This window comes from Alligator sinensis, unplaced genomic scaffold, assembly GCF_000455745.1.
Source record: "Alligator sinensis unplaced genomic scaffold, ASM45574v1 scaffold24_1, whole genome shotgun sequence".
NCBI lineage: Eukaryota > Metazoa > Chordata > Crocodylia > Alligatoridae > Alligator > Alligator sinensis.
Genome location: NW_005842609.1, coordinates 552,268 through 570,353, shown reverse-complemented (window position 1 = coordinate 570,353; position 18,086 = coordinate 552,268).

Genomic DNA, 18,086 nt, shown 5'->3' with positions numbered 1-18,086 from the left:
GTCAAAAACCAATATTCTGAGGTTTCGTTTTTGTATTTTTATACAGAACAGTATAAAACAGCTTCCGAGTCCCTTTACGATACATAAGGTTATCAAAGAGCGGAGAAAAAAAGTATTTGTTTGGAAGCTATAGATGGCCAAACTTCAGTATTCGGGGTTGATGAAAATTTTAATATTTTGTCATTTGCTTTCATTTTGATTCAGGGGGAATGAAATTATTTGAAATTTCCTTCAAAACTGAAATTGCCCAAAAAATTTCCTTGGGAAACACCAACGTGGGGTTCACAAAATGACATCTATATTTTTCCCAGTGCCACTGGCAGTTGCTCAGGGATTCTGAGATCTTGTCAGCTAATAGCAGTGATGAAGAAAATCAATGATGCTATCACTGTAGCTGTTAGCAGCGATGCTGACAAGAGTCTGTTTCGCTGGCAGTCACTAGGGCTCTCAGGATCTGCGGCTGTCTTGCCATGCAGACTTCCCTGGGAACAGGAGCCCAATGGCTTCCAGGCCCCCAAGCCAGCCAGCTCCCAGGACTGATCTGGGGTGTCTTTGGTACAAAATCTGGACCACAAAGTGCATTTTACATCAACTCCCATAAAGTCACCATACATTCACAGCAATGCGAGCTCCTGTTACCAGTCCCGTTTGGAATCCAGTCTTGCTGCTCATAGTACTCTTCCACCACCTACTTGCGTCACCCTACAGAGCTTTTTGTACTCTCAAACCTCTGATTTGAGTTCCAGTTTGGGAGATATGTCTACCAAGGAGATGTCTGGGAGCTGGCTTACTTGTAATGGCTGGAGCATGGTTTCTGCAGGGCTTGGCAGACTCAAAGTCTCGACAGATTTTGCTTGCTACCTTTATAATCCCTTGCAGTCATTAGCTACCAGAAGAAAATTCAGCCAGTGCCACAACTATTTAAAGGTGCCAAATTTCTCCTGCGCACTCCAAAGTGTGGAGTGTTGATGCTGGCAGACAGAGCAAATCCAGAGCTCCAAGAGTTCAGATAGCGTTCCTGATCCAGAGTAATCTCTCTCCCTTTATACAAGCCTTTAGCTGGCACTGCTGTGTATTTCTGGTACTGCTTATTTTGGAGCTTAGCAGGGCATTGGGCAATGCCAGTGAATTCTCCCTTTCTTGGTAAATGAACAATGTGTTTCATAGAATCACAGAATTATAGAAAATGAGGGTTGGAAGGGACCTCAGGAGGTCACATCTAGTCCAACCCCCTGCTCAAAGCAGGTCCATCCCCTACTAGATAACTCCAGCCAGGGCTTTGTCAAGCCAGGCCTTAAAAACCTCTACGGAGAGAGATTCCTCTACCTCTCTAGCTAACTTGTTCCAGTGCTTCACCACCCTCCTAGTGACAAAAATCTTCCTAATATCCAATCTCGACCTCCCTTGCTGCAACTTGAGACCATTGATGCTTGTTCTGTCATTTGTCATCACTGACAACAGTCCAGTTCCATCCTCTTTCAAACTCCCCTTTGGGTAGTTAAAGGCTGCTATTAAATCCCTTCTCAGTCTTCTCTTCTCCAAATTAAATAAACCCAATTCCTTCAGCCTCTCCTCATAAGTCATTTCCTCCAGCCCCCAAACCATTTCCGTTGCTCTCTGCTGGGCTCTTTCCAAGCTGAGAAGATGCCTCTCTCTTTCCTCAGCTTTCTTGAGATCCTGTGCTCACACCCTCTAAAGCAGTGGCATAGACATTTGGAGAGAAAAGGACAGACACACAACATGTGTTACACGCAAGCTTCTCTAGAAATCACCATAGCATATGATGCACGAGTTCTTACATGAACTTTACAATGATCCTGGTAGAAGATCTGGTGCATATTTGCTTTTTCAGTCATTGCTGGTAGTAGAATGAGTTGCCTCCCCAGGCCAATGCTTCTGGTTCAGAAGAAGACCTAGCAGGTATGTGGTTAGGTTTGCAAACATCCAGCAGAAGAAGTAGGGAAATTTGGCTGCAGTACAGCATCCTTAAAGGCTCATAAACCAGAAGGCAAAGGAAAAGAACTTAACAGTAAATATATTATATATCTATATGTATATCTAGATTTAGATCTAGATATATCTATATAATGTACATATACACATATATATACACATACACTCGTACATATATATACACATACACATGAGCTTTCTTGAAGCCTGATTTGTGGCTTTGAACACTAGGGCCTCATCCACACGAGCGTGCACATGTGCGTTGCAGTGTCTCAAAGGAGTTTTAGACACCGCAGGAAGTACACTGAGCACAAGAAAATGTTCCCCACGCTACATATTTGCAGCATGGACTCTACATTTGATACAAGGCAATCACAGTATCAAAAAAAAAAAATGTGCCAGAAAAAAGTGGTGTGGGGAGGGCTCTTGGAGCATGCCCAGAAGCAACTGAAGGCTGGGTCCTCCAAGGAGACACTCTGGCAGCTGGTGCATCCTCGGGCACTATGGCTGCTGCATCCCCCTGATACTCCAGCATGGTGCCCCAGTGTGCTGGAGAAAATAAAAGTGAGGCATGGCTAGCAGCAGCAGCAGGTGGCCCTTGGGCACGCATGGCCCATGGCAGGCAGAGCCCCCCGGCAGTGCACGGCTCCAGCTGAGTCCCCAGAGGCTGCACATGGCGGCATGGACTTGGCCCAGCCTGCTGGCACACGCCTTCAAGCCAGACCAGCCTGACTCCATGCCAGCACATGGAGCTGCTGGCACTGCAGGAGGGAGTCACACGCTATCAGGCTGGGCAGGCTCCATGCCGCCACATGCAGCTTCCCGGTGAAGTGCTGGAAGCCCCACGTGGAGGCACAGAGCCCACCTGGCATTTAGCTGAGTCCTAAATAAAAGCTGTAGCTTCTTGAAGCTGGTGAAGTCATAGAAGCATAAAAAATTCGGGTTGGAAGGGACCTCAAGAGGTCATCTAGTCTAACCCCCTGCTCAAAGCAGAACCACTCCCAACTTCTTCAACCCAGTCATGGCTTCATCTAGCCGGGTCTCAAAAACCTCCAAGGATGGAGAGGCCACAACTTCTCTGGGTAGCCTGTTCCCAGGGCCAGATTAATACGTAGGCAAACTAGGCACATGCCTAGGGCCCTCAGCTGTGGAGTGGCCCCGTCCTTCCCTCCACAGTGGCAGCGCGAATGGCCTCATCCACCTCCCTTCCCTTCCCTTCCTCTCTGCTGGCCTCACCACCACAGTGGCTGCTTCTTAGTGGCGGCTCTGAGCTAGTGTTGCCAAGTCCTCTTCTAATAAGCAGAATTGGGCTTGTTTTTTTTAAAAGTTGCTTTGATTTTTTAGAGCGTTACAGGTTGCAGTTTTTTGGGCCTTTTTTATTTAGAAATTGCTTATTTGGGGCTTTTCTGTAATACAGTGGTTCCCAAACTGTATGTTCTGGTTGCAGAAACAAGATAGGTTGTGGAAGGGCCCAGCCCAGCCAGCATGCAGCTTCCAGGTGAGGCTTCTGCTGCCCCAGGGGGAGGGCCTGCAGCTGGGCAGGAGCATGGAGCTCGGGTGGGCAGAGTGTGGGTGTGAGGAGTGTGGAGACCCGCTTGCATGGACAGCTATCACTATAAAGAATAAACACAAAGACAAGGCTTTCGGTCTTTTCCACCTGCAAGAAGGAGTTTTGGGCGTGTCCAACAAGACCTGACTCCAACTCTCATGGTCAGTCTGGCCGGCCACCGGACTGACCTGAGCAACTTTAGAACTTGGTAACACCTTAACCTTTGCAGGACTGTCTAACTTCTGTGTGTGTGTGTTTGTCTCTTGTGAATGAACGGATGAATGAGTATGCATGGGAATGAGTAAAGCAAATAACCTTACTGGTCTTTATTCTTTTCATGTTGCATGTTTTATGTTTTATGTTCCAATAAATGCAGCATTGTGCCTTATCCCCTGATAAGATTCCAGCTTGTTTTTAATTCACACTGTATGCCCTGTGCACACAACACTGCAGTGCCAGGGAAAGCCCGGAGCTGGCTGCCTTCCCTGCCCAGTGCCGGGCAGGTTGCAGGAAGCAGGGGGTGGGGCCGGCTCCAGCTGCATGGAGCCCAGTGCGAAACAGCCAGCCAGCGGGGCTGTGTGGTTCGCCACCACCATGCAGCTTTGGCCAGAGCTGTGTGTCGCAGGGCACTGGTGCCTGCATGGGCCCCTAGGGCAGTTGCTGCTGGTGGTGGGGGCTGCCTGCCAGGGGGAGGGTGCTCCACACACCCCCACCCTCCCTCACACCCACACTCTGGCCCCACAACCCCCCTCCCACATATATACCTCGACATACCCTATTCCCCCACACACACACAGTCCGTCCCCCGTCCCCCACCCCGTACTCCCCGCTCTTTGAAATGTGTTGGGCTCATTTTTAAAGGCAGTGCTGCTTTTGTTTTCTTGCGAGACTTGGCAACACTGCTCTGAGCCCAGTTCCCCGTGGGCAGCAGTGCTGGGGTGAGGAGGGGATCTCGACTGGCCTGGGGTCCATGAGTTTGTTTGCCTAGGGCCCACTAAAGGGTTAATCCAGCCCTGCCTGTTCCACTGCTTTACCACCCTCCTAGTGAGAAAGTTTTTCCTAATATCAGACCTAAACTTCCCTTGCTGCAACTTGAGCCCCTTGCTCCTTGTTCGGTCATCTGCCACCACTGAGGACAGCCCAGCTCCATCCTCTTTGGGACCCCCTTCAGGTAGTTGAAGGCTGCTATTAAATCCCCTCTCGGTCTTCTCTTCTCCAGACTAAATAAGCCCAGTGCCCTCAGCCTCTCCTCACAAGTCATGTCCCTCAGTCCCTGAACAATGTTTGGTGGATTCTCTCCAATTTATCCACATCTTTTCTGTAGTGGGGGCTCAAAATTGGACACAGGACTCCAGATGTGGCCTCACCAGTGCTGAAAAGGGGAATAATCACTTCCCTGGATCTGCTGGCAATGCTCCTACTAATGCAGTATACCGTTAGACTTCTTGGTAACAAGGACACACTGTTGGTTCATATTCAGCTTATTGTCCACTGTAACCCCTACATCCTTTTCTGCAGAGCTGCTGCTTAGCCAGCTGATCCCCAACCTGTACTGGTACATTGAATTATTTTGTCCTAAGTGCAGGATTTTGCACTTGTCCTTATTGAACCTTATGAGATTTCTTTTAGTTCAATCCTCCAATTTATCAAGGTCTCTCTGAATCCTAGCCTTTCTCTCCAGCATATCTATTACTCCCCACAGCTTGGCGTCATCTACAAACTTGCTGAGGGTGCACTCCATCCCATCTTCCAGGTCATGAAGATATTGAACAAAACCAGCCACAGGACCGAACCCTGGGGCACTCCACTTGATACTGGCTGCCAACTAGACAGCAACCCATTGATTGTTAAGTTCCACTATAACAGCTGTAGTTTGTGGGATCTGGTGGAACAAAGCTCTGGGCATTATTTGGTATTTTAATTTCACAGAAAGTCAATATTCTCATGTTGCCAGTTCTGCCTTCAGCTACCATCAGCGTCAGGCAGGGTAGCATTCTTCTTGAGGCTGCCACCTTATTCTTCTGGTTATCTGGCTGTCCCTCCTCCCCACATATACTGAACTGCCCCCAGGTTCCACGTGCTTTGATCACTGCTGGTTTGTACCTTCCTTTTCTCAGCAGTATTTATTTCCACTCACCTGTAATGCAGTGGAGTCTGTGCTCTGTTATACACATAGCAGAGGGCTTTGGTTCACTGGCGGCTCTAAACGTTTTGCTGCTGACAATATGATGAAGTAATACCAGCTGGATAAGCTGTCTCTGACCATACGGCATTGCACACACGTATGCGATTTATGACAGGGGCTGTAACTAGGGAGGTGAAAAGGAGACTTTTACCCCAAAAACAAACCTGGAACGGACCTTTAGCTATGATATGCGAGGTTGAAGACACCACTCACCCCAAGAACTCCTCTTTTATGAAAACTGCTGTCTTCTCTGAAGGTCTGCTGGCCTCCAAGCTGCACATCCCTGCACACAAGATGCCTTCAGAGCATCTACAATCTTCTTGACCTACCTTGCTCTCCAGACCCAGCACGCTTTCAGGCTGTATGAAAGGGCACTTGAGGAAATACTGGCCCCCGTGACCATCATCTCAAATTCTACACGGGCTGCAACACAAGAGGAGAGCGAAGCTCCCCTGCCCCACCCCGATGCCCCAGTGCCCTAGTCCATACCTGAGTATTCAAAAGCCCCAGGGTTTTCAGTCCCATTGGTGTAGAAAGGGGTTTTGCAGGTTCCTCCAAAGACCTTTATGAAAATGCTGGAGGCTCCAAGCCTATCGGATGCTTCCTGAAATGTGAGGACCAGAAAGCAGGGAGTTATGCTATAATGGACCTGGAAGCCTCCCAGCACCAGAGACAGCAAGAGCTAGCAAAACAGCAATAGTAACAAAACTCAATAAGAGGTTCATAATCAGACTGGCCAGCCAGCCGCAAAGATTTCAGCAAGCCTCCAGCAGAGCCAGGAAGCTGAACTTTCACTTCCCCTGAAGCTTTCTGGAAGGGAATATCACTGCCCCCCTCCATTCCACAGACAGCTAAATATATATGAGGGGGTGCATTCATGGACTATTGGGGTGTGGAAAAAGGGAGGAACTTCCCACAGTCATTGTAATGCTAGAGAGGTTCACGGGGTTGAGCTCACCAGGGTCCAATCCTACCTGGAACTCCAAACCTACGTTTGGGTGTCCGAACCCCCTTCCACTGAAGTCACCAGCAAGGCTCTCAGAAACCTGCTTCGGCTACAACAAAGAATTCATACGAGGTAGGTTGAGAGCCACATTAAACATAATGATAGCTACCTACCTCTAGCATGTGGTTCAAGATCCATGCAAAATGCTATTGCTTCAGCCAGGATCCACAACACTTCACTCTCCTCCACTAAGACTCAGTTCTAAGCTGCCTTACTCTCTGAATCCTTTTCCTACTAGATGCCTGCAAATGAACCATCTGAAAGAAAAAGAAATGTGGCTATTAAAATTTACACTTCTTGGACAAGAAGAAAGAGGAGGGAACCCTTGAGAGAAGAGGGGTTGTGTATGCTGTAGATTACAGAGGATTTGTGCTTAGTCTGTCTCTGGGATAGAGAGATGAAAAACCTACTCAAAAGGATGGGTCCTGCATGGCTCTGGTGACAGCAATGGGGTCGCTTCATGCATCTTTCATCACCCTGTCTTCTTTCACCAACTGGCCATCACTTTTTCTCATCCCACACAAGTGCCTCCAGGATGCCTGCGTGGCATCTCACTGCTGCTGGCAGCTGCTGTCTCTCAGAAATCTCAGCTTCATGCACAGGGCACGGGCTGATGGATGAAAGGAAATAAAAAGCCATGCTCATACCTGGAAACCTTGTGGCAATTACAGGTTTTCAGGCATCATACATGACAGGAACGATACACAGGCCTCAGTCAGAGCAGGGCTTTTTTCTTTATTTAAGGAATGAAAAAAGGGGAAGCCAGTCTATCTTCATTTAGCAAAAAGCCCTGAAGACAGTCAAGGCAAGGCTTGGATTGATTCCCAGTTTCCCCTCTTCCTGGTGTTAATAATACATGAGGATGCTCAGTTTTGCAGGCAGGAGGCTATGCATTGCCCTGTACCATCTCCCTGTGTGGGAGGGACTGAGTACACTGCTTCCGCCTGACGTGATAGTAACAACATTGGTGGGAGGTGACTGGGACTCAAACAACTGGACTTGCAAGAAATTAAGAGCTTTTATGGCAGGACACAAAAATGAATTGCAGCCTTGTTGCTCAATGGCTCAGGCTATAAACCAGAGGAAAACACAGCTCAGGACAGGAGACTGCTTCTTATGAGCCCCAAGTGACTGAAATGGAGAGCACTGCCTTGCACACCCCTTCTCCTCACAAACCATGAGGGTATACAGCACCAGTATCTGTCCCCTCCCTTTCTATGAAGTTTGCTTTGCACATAGCACATGATAAGCCCCATCCTAAGGGACACATCTTTGGGCCCGGGTACATGACACACATACAACTGACCTGTGCGCCACTGTTAAAAATGGCGATGATACAACACACAGTTCTGCACTGGTGCAACTTACTGAATCGAGGGTAGAATTCCCATGGGAAAAAAATCAGGGGTAAAGCTAAACAGGGGTAAGCATCATCTGTCCATAGCTTATGCAAGGGTAGCTATTTCTTCAAGGCAAGAAAGCTATTATTGGCTTCCCTTCCAGCTAGTTGTTAGGAACTGTAGTACTGTATTTACTTGAATACAAGATTATTCTAATTATAAAAACCTCCCAAAATTAGATTTTATATATGGAAAATTTCTAGATTTCTTATAATTTTCTAGGTATAAAATCTGATTATTGGAGGCTTGCCTTGAATTTGTCCCCTTCCCACTGCTACAGTAGGGAAAATAAATCTTGGGGGTCAGGTAACCTCCATTCCCTGTTTCCCCCTTTCCCCCCCACAAACAAATTACTCCCTATGCAGCTCCTCTCCCCTTTCCTTACTGACAGACCCTACCTCTCTATGAGTACATGGAAATGAGAAGCAAATTTGAAAACACTGAAGTTCAAATTAAACATAGCTATAATAATTTGTATGTCGTGTTTATAAACTTAGTTCATCCAGAATTGATGCATGTTAGCATTTTGGGAAATTGCTGCAAGTTTTTGCACGGATGCTCCATAAACACACTTTTAAGCAGGACTTTGATACCTACTTATATATAGTACCAAGTGTGCATGATATAAGTCCAAAGCCAAAAGGCTCATGATTTACCATATAGTTCACTGGGCTAGGCCCCAGCAGAGTCAACAGGATTGCAAGCCATGGTGATCCCACAGCTCAGCACAGCTCAGTATGTGTGTGTACTCCAGATACCACCTCCCCCAACTCACAAAGGATCCATGTGCTAATTAGACCCCCTACTCATGACTGGAACTGGGTGTTCTTGTTCTGAGTCCTGGGATCCTCCAAAATATATATGTAGATGAGGTACAGGGCAACTTGGTCTGGCTTCACCTCATGAAGGACAGGGCCACACAAATCACATGCAACAGGCTAAGAGAGAGGGTGACTGAGAGACACTGGGTGAACTGTTTGGGGCCCACTTGGTGGTGTTTGCCAGGCATTTAAGGCTAGTGAATAAACAGGAATCATTGGAAATGGGAAAGAAAGGCACAGCTCAGCTGTGGGAGTGAAGAGAAAGTCATCATGTATGCAGTGTAGTGGCTCACTATGACTTATAAAAGAGTTGGCACTGAGGGGGACTGTGCATAAGTGGTACTACATATGTCTTATTCAGAAGAGGGACATTAACCTATCCTTGTGGCTAAGATCAAATGTAGCATCAAGAGGAGGGTGTTGCAGCTAGCTCTGGCCCTTCCAGCGCCAGCTTAGTATTGCAATACCTCCAAGCCTAGTGCCAGTTCCCCACAGAAGGATCATCTGCCCATTTTTTAAGGGCTACACAGGTGCACAAAAAAAAAAACAACGAGTTCCCATCAATTTTCTAGAAATGGGGGACTGCTTTCATGCTTTCCCCCTAGCGGCTCCTCAGCCTTTTGGCTAGGAACAAGGAAAACTATTTGCCTAATGGGGACCGTGTATTTTATAGTCATGTTCGGTGTTGACTGCACTTAATCAGCTTCATGGGTGGTTTCCATTACTGAGCATGTGCTGCTTTTGGCAGCAGTTTAGTGACAGACAGTATATTGAATGAAGTTTCCTTCTATAAAAATGTAAGTCAAGGGGGAAAAATCCTCATCTTGTATTTCAGTAAATACGGTACTTGCCGAATGCATAGAGCTGCCCAAGATAGCTGCATTCTTCTCTGTTTTGGATCCTAGTTTAATTGCACCAGTGTTTGCTGCATGTCCAGAGCTTTACCCACCCAGCTCTTTACAGAGATACAGAACAAAAAAAGTCCTGGCTTTGGCACCAGCCAGGACATTTTGTTGTCAAAATATAGCCCACAAAATAATATTTTGGACCAGCACTCAGATAAGCATACACCGCAGCGCACAGACTTCCCCATCAGTCCCTCTGGCTCTTAGTCCCTTCATGGTTTCTCTCATGCAGCATGCCTTCACCACACCCAGTACCTCCCAGCATCACCCCTATAGCTCTCTGCCTCAGGTCCTTCATAGTACAGTGAAAACAGGTGGACCGATCAGCTTGCTATTGGGCTATTACCATCCATGCACTGCATGTAGGCAGGGTTACTGCCCACTTGGCCATGAGCATCTTCCAAAGGATGTGTGGACAACAAAGCAAGAGTCCTCCTTCCCTCAGTAAAGCAGGAAGGGACAGAGCAATGTCCTGGAGCTATCTCCAATCCCGGGACTTGGGAAAGCAAATATCTGTGAGGCATTCAGAGTCAATGCCCCAAATTCAGTCCAGAGAAACAACAGGCATGCTTGGTGGAGTGGGTTTTTTCCTGTCTGGAGGAAATGTTTAAAATGGAAACCCTGAGAAGGGTCAGGAAAAGTTTCTGCAGAACCTGTGAAGGGGATGGGCTGGTCCGAGCCAGTTAGGAGCTGGCCCATCTGAATTCAGCCATATGGCCAACCTCAATTTAACACTTCAATGGAACTATAAAAGGCACCAGTTTCCTTTAATTCAGGATGCTTTTGGGTGACCTAACAGGGCTTAGTCTTGTGTGTGTATCTCTTTGAATCAGATGATGGGACTATTTCCTTCTCTCTAGCAGGAAATAATGGTGAAGAGAAGTGATGGACCCAAGCCACAGAACTCATGGAAGAGGCTGGAGTTGAACCCAGCTCTTTGGGCTCCCAGTTAGATGCCTAGTCCCCAGGCCATCCTCCCCGTCCTTCCATAGCCCAAGGTCCAGACCCTCAACGGAAACAACTCCCGCTAAAGTATCTTTGAGAGTTCAAGCCCAAACTCCTAACAATGGACAGAGCGCACATCTCAGTCTACAGTAAATCAACAGTAATTTTGCCCATTATGCTAAAGCTGATGGTTGATTGGGACCCTACTGTACTAGATGCCTGACAAATGCAGAAAACAGTCCCTTGCCCTGGAAAACTTGCCATACTGACAGACAGAAAGAAAGAGAAAGAGTGACTTGACCAAGGTCACACAGCAAGTCAATGGCAGAGCCAGGGACAGACATCGCATCCCCTGTGCACCAGCAGTGTAAGCCTGGTGCAAGAGACCGACGGGCCCATTCTCCAAACCACCCAGAAATGCACATCTCGCCACAGATTTGCTCTATGATCATGCACACAGGTCTCCCACCAAACTCGGCCCCTACATTCAGGATTTTGTGTGTTTATCTAAGGTTATTAATTACATATTCATATCCATTAATGTTAATAATGTATCATTGGCATGTTTTAGATATAATTTATAATATAGAGAATAATAACGTATGCTGGGATATACGCATTACATTATTAATGCTGCTATTAAAATTAATTGATATTAATATAACATTAATAATTTCAGTTCATATTACATGAATTATCTATAAGCTTCAAAAATAATTTACCTGGACAGTGGCAGCAGAAGAAAGGTCAAGAGAAGAGATAAAAATCCTAGAGAATCAAACTACTATGAGCTGAACCATTTTTCTGTATCCTGAGGTTAAGGGAGACCAAACAGGATTGTGATTCTGGGAAGAGTCACTCCTATGCTTCATTGGAAATGTGAGTTGCCCCATTGTCTTTAATGAAGCTATTTAAGCATAAAATTTAGCCAGTATTTACATTTGCAAGCTTGGGGGGCAAGTTAATCACACCCTGAATCAATCCTTTTCAGCATTTCTAACAACAAATAATATATTAATGCCTATCAATCACCCCTGGTTATGAGATTCCCACTCCTATGCCTAAGAAGGGTGCTTGCATCTGGAAACTTGCAATTAAAGAATTTTGTTTTTGCAAAAATCTAGTTGGTCTAATAAAAGATCTCACCTCTATCATGAGTCCTGATTCCTAAGGACTGTATAAAGGAATTCAAGTTCAAAACTCTCCTCTGAGGTACCCTCCATTCCTAATAAAGTCAACAAATGTTGTGGGCTCTCAGGACCTCACAGGATCAGGAAGATGAATTGGCAGAGCCTGGCTCTGCTCATACAGTTTTCGGATTGCAGCTGGATAACTCACAAGAACCGGACGCTTGCTTTGGGCATGGACTATAAATTTAATCAAGAGAAATAAGATCCACTGTGCCTTAAGATTAAACTGCCTTGGAGAATCGCTGGCATATGCTGCTTGCTGATCTCTAAATGGCAATGCAACCTCAGAGCACAGCTACTGTAATTTACTGTATTCTTACAGCACCAGCCTGCACAGACCATTAAATGCAGAAGCTCCAGAAGGGAGCAGTCTTGAAAGGCTCAAGTCTCCCTATTCAATAAACCAACCTTTGCCTTTGGTGCAAGTTTAGTGACTGACTGGCCACATCATACTCCTACATCTGCCTTTTCAAGCCACACGGTGCATGAATGTTCCCAAGAACAAGCAGAATGACTGCTTTGGGGCTAGCAATGAGTACCTGCCTTTCTCCCCATGGGACATCCCACCACTGCAGAGGACAGTCTACAGTTTCCCTGGCTAATGTGCGAAGGATCAGCTGGTGGGGCCCTTTCTATCAATGGCCAATGACTCTGCCAGAGGCTAGAAATGGACATCTTTCCAGCAGCAGCCAATTGTACATACAGAAAGCACTTCCTAAATTATGGGAAGCAAAGTAACATCTCTTATGCTTTTACCCCTATCACACACACTTTGCTTTACTGTAACCACTGAGGACAGTGAGCTTTGATCGTGACAATGATTAGCTGGTGGGCGTTTTTACTGGAGAGTGTCCATGATACCAGGCTACAGTTCAGATATCTATAATTGGCATAATGTGGGTTTAATCGCTGAGAGAGCACAGGGCACTCAGTAGGCATTTTTGTTTGAATCAAAATAAAATAATGGTCCAGCTTGAACACATTCAAATGAATAGTCACAAGCCAGGACTCTGAAGCTGACTTGAAGGACCGGACCCTCTTGAGTCTGCAAAATGGGGATGAAGTTTTCAGCTGGGGAGCAGAAGAGAAATAGCTGGTTAGAACTCACCATGGATCTGCCTCCTCCATAGAGGTGTAACAGGGCACATGGGCACCTTGGGCTGCTGCATTGCTATCTGCCAGCTGTAGCAGCAATTATATTGAACAAGAGGGTCACCAGCTACACCCCACTTACAAGGTAGAACAGGTTCTTTCACTCCAGAAGTAGAGGCCTGTCCCATCAGTGCCAGAAAGGACTCACTGTAGCTGCCAGGGTAAAGACTTTTCAAAGACAACAGCATGTTCATCTCACACACACTAAAACAAGTCTGCCATGGAGAACAGGGGCCCCTCCTTTAGTAGAATCAGAGGGTTTGCAAGCAACAATAAGGGTCATCTAATCCAACCCTCAATGGAAAGGGATCAGGACCTCAAACATGTACTGGGCCCCTTTCTCTCAACAGGGACACCTCTGTCTAACCAACACCACAACACTCTTACTCATTTCTTTGTAGAAATACTACGTTTCTTGGCTGGGAGTCACGTAAGAGTAGGCTGGCATGACACGCAGACTTGTTCCTGGTACTTAGTCCTTGATGTTTCAGTGCTGGGCTTTGCCTATAAGGAGGCAGTAGAGTTAGCAGAAAGTAATGCATCAATGTTTTTAGCCTTGGAGTCCCAGGATAGGTCTGCTATGGTGCCCGCATGGGGTCTGGCAGGCCCCTGAGCCCACCCAGCCCTTGATACTTGGTATCCAGCCAGTGGATGGTACCTGTCCAAATAGGGGAGAGTCTGACTAGGAGCTTTAGAGGGTCCACACCGTCCAGGGCTATTAAAGATCCAACAGAGAAAAACCAAACGTCCAACATACACAAATGGATGTCTCACTTCCTTCTGAGCCACCGGCAAGCCTCAGCCATGCAAAGCACCCACAGGCAAGTAGGAGAGAACAGTCTCAAGATAATCTGCATGAGGAAAGGGCTATGACAAGCAGGGTCCTTCAAGCAACATCTGCTCTTAGCCAAGCTTTTGCTCCAAGGCTGCACCAGGCAGACTCCAGGTCCATCACCAGCTCAGCTGGGCTTGTTCCCTTTTGAACCCTTGCTCCCAACTGGCAGGGTTAGGCTAACCAGGCCCAGAGCAAACCCTTATCACCTGCCCGAACAACAAGTGCTTTGTGCACCTCATCACAACTAGAGTCCCAAGCAAACCTTCACCTCTCTTTCTGAAGTCTTTCATGACCCAGCCAGGCCCAGAGATAAATCAGTGAGGTGCCAAGGGGAGGACAGTGTGACAGAAAAATATCCATTTATAATAAAAGGGACCAATATTGCAGTCACTTCTGCTCTCCTCTCCTGGCTGGAGAGTTCAGACCTTGTGACTCCTGACCCATACACATTTCAGTCAACTGACCTTGTGCCAGGTCTAGCCAAAGAGCGAATCTTAGCTGGAGGAGCTGGAAAACATTCATTCCACACTCTGTCCTGCAACTGGAGGGCTGAGCCCATAACAGCAGCGCAGCTTCAAAGGGAGACAGGGGGGCTGACTACATTACAGTCCTTGGCGCTTGCTGTTGGTGATGGAAAACCCTTCAGCTAAATCATTTTGCTCCATTGAAGATCAATTCCCTAACAGACTCACAGCCAGAGAGAAACCAGCATCCTCCTTTATTAGTGCAGGCAAAAGAAACCAGCAGTATTGCTTATCATAAAAGAGACAATCTTATAGGCCAATTTCTATTCCCCCAAGATATTAATAACACACAGCGGCAAGTATCGTATAAGTTTTGGCTGTGCTGATGGAGAAGGCGAGACTTTAAAATGACACATCTGTGGTCTATGAGCAGCACCTATGAGAAAATCCTGCTCCAAAAGCTGAGGACCAACAGGCTTTCCAGATCTCCAAGTCTGTCACCAGCTCAGCTGGGCTTCTTGAAGAGTCCCAGATCTCTTCAAGAAGACTGGAGAGAGTCAAGTGAAGGGCAACACAAATGATGAGGGGGCTGGGGCAAATGACTTATAAGGAGAGGCTGAGGGAACTGGGCTTATTTAGTGTGGCGAAGAGAAGACTGAGAGGGGATTTAATAGCAGTCTTCAACTGCCTGAAGGGCGGTTCAAAAGAGGACGGAGCTGGACTGTTCTCAGTGGTGGCAGATGACAGAACAAGGAGCAAGGGGCTCAAGTTGCAGCAAGGGAAGTTTAGATTAGATATTAGGAAAAATTTTCTCACTAGGAGGGTAGTAAAACACTGGAACAGGTTACCTAGAGAGGTGGTGGACTCTCCATCCTTGGAGGTTTTTAAGAACCGGCTAGACAAAGCCTTGGCTGGGATGATCTAGTTGGGGATGGTCCTGCTTTGAGGAGAGGGTTGGAGTAGATGACCCCCTGTGGTCCCTTCCCACCCTCATTTTCTATGATTCTGTGATCTCAGTTAAAGCCATTCTGCATATCTTACCTATGGATATTTTCCCTCCATCTATCTTCTATGGTGTAAATCTAGGGAGCAAGCGCAGCTAGTCAGGAGAGAAGAAAATGCTGGGGTTAAGGCTTTGCAAACTTGAAGCCTAGAACAGTTTGGATGAAGGCTGTGTTTTATCTGAAGTGATGGTGCCAAGCAGGATGGTGCTTTTTGGCCTTATGCAAGCACTTATCTGCAGGAAGACAGACCGGAGGCACCAGCTCATCGGATAACAACAATTCATGTAACTAATGCACTGGATTAGTTGGCACCCTGCATGTTGAAGGCTCTCTGACCTGTATCCAGTCTTGTAGCCAAAGCTTCTACCACTGAAGCCTTCAGCTTTTATAGACTTATCTGTAGAGAAAACCAATCACCACAGTAGCTTAGCACTGCCCTTAGCAAAAGGGCACAGAACAAGCAGATGGGCTCTGCTCTTGCCTTTTCAGTTGATTGTACTTTATTACCTCTTGAACAGATACTGCCTGGTGCTAAATTGCACTTATATTACACACGTGCCTTGAAGCCCCAAGAAACCTACAGTAGGAGAGACACAAGGAAGAAAAGGGAAATACATGCAAAGAGTCTTGTCCACCAGAGACTTAATGATTTTTTTTTCCTCACCTTTCCCCCTTCCTCCAAAGAAGGCAACCAGAGCAGCTAGCTGCCCTGGTCACCCTGCCTTTTATGCCAGGATTATCCAGGCCTCAGGCCAGCAAAACCCTAGGCTAGTGCCCTCTCTACTGGGCCACACTCCTGGCTGGGCACAATGGCTTGGTGATACAGATAAATGTGCACTGGGCTAGAACCAAACTCACCTCCGCTTGCAACTTCAACCACAACTCCAATGCCACAAGTTTGCAGCATTAAATCAACTTGCAACCGAGGAGTTTTGCCTCTGAATTTCTAAACAAACTCCCTGGCACGATGCTGAACAGATGCCAAAATCCAAGAGCTTCCCTGCCGAGAGCAGTTTTCAGAATCAAGCTGCAAATGAAAGTGCCTTCCTGTTAATTGAAGGACAGACTTTTAAGCTCCCGCACTCTGGCCTTTTGGGACTCGCTTGTCTGTCTCTCCATGAAGAAAAAAATGAATAAGTTATGACTCACCATCTAAGAGGTTCCTTTGAAAGAAACCCCTCTGCGCTACGCACTCCCAGCCAGCATTGTCACTGTAGCAGTAGCATCAGACCAACAAACCGAATTCCCCTCCAGGGCTATGAACACTTTGTCAATGCATGTGGTAGCTCCTCTCTTTCAGAAACAGTGCTTTTATTTCAGGTTAACTCAAAGGTTAGTCTATGGATATTAGTGCTTAAAAATAGATAGCATGGGAGAAGTGAGACTGCAATTAGTTCAACTTTTGTTGGTGACATTCTCTCTTTCTCCCTGCACATATTAAATGAATTCAGTATTCAGATAGGTCTGGGCTGAAAAGCCCTGGCCTGAGCCAAAGTGTAAAGCCCTGACTCTGGGATTGCTCTCACTGATGGAAAACCTGCAGGCCTGATCCTCAGGCGGTGCAAACCAGTGTCATTCCTGTGACATTACATATTTATTAAACCGCTTTGGGTAAGACCATGTAATTTGTGCAGCACAGAACCCATGCGCCAGCCACAGTTGCTGGGGCTTGTGCATCTACTTGCATGTGGACTGCTCCATGGACTAGTGAGACACACACAGCCGCCAACCCAAGGGCCTGTTTTCTAAATTATGGCAGCTTCTTTGGGCTGTCTAAAGGCTGCAGCTTTATCAACCTAGTCTCACAGGTCGGTAGCTCTATCCTTTATTTTTTCAAATTAAATGGTTGGCCTTCATTAAGACAATGTCCACTGAAGTGCTGACCACATGGTACCTTTCCAAGATCAAAGAATCCAAATTAAAAGAGGGAACAAAGTAATTTTGGCCCATCTTATGCCCCAGAGCCTGTAGAGATAAAAGGTGACTAATTAGTATAATTTGTAATAGTTTTGAATGATCTGAGCACTCGGTTTCCCAAGATAAAAGAAAAGGCATACAAATGAGATGCATTTTGCTACTGCCCCTCAGTTTCTCACCTCACTTTCCTCTCCCCCCCTGCTTATGCATTTCAGTGATATTTTTAAAATAAGGGAGAAAAAAGATTCTCACAAACCAAAGACATAATGAGTGAATTTTCCTCTCTCCCTGTTCCAACTTCTCTTTTTGACCCATTCAACCAAACCCTTCCCCTTGAGGAGGAGGGTTTCCCTTTCCTCTCTGCACCAGTATGCCAAAAAGGAGTCAGCTTTGATTGAAGCTAAGGAAACTAACCAAAATGAGTCAAAACTGTCACAACTACAAGCAAAGATCCCAAGCCAGAGTGGAGACCAGCATACAGAACCTGCCTCCGACTAAGAAATCTTTCATGCCTGGGTTTGTAGCACGAACAAGGCTACTGGATGTCAATAGTCTTGGCCATCCCACCAACACGTCTGTCACCTGTGACATTTTATGCCGATCTGCTCCAAAAAGTGGCTCTTTAGACATGACGATATATCTGGAATCTCACAATTCCACATCCAATTTTGTCTGCTCATAAGACAGAAGGAGAATTTATTTCTAACTCCTAGGTCTGAAAATACCACCTAGGATTAATCTAGCAGAGTTCTTCTTGCTC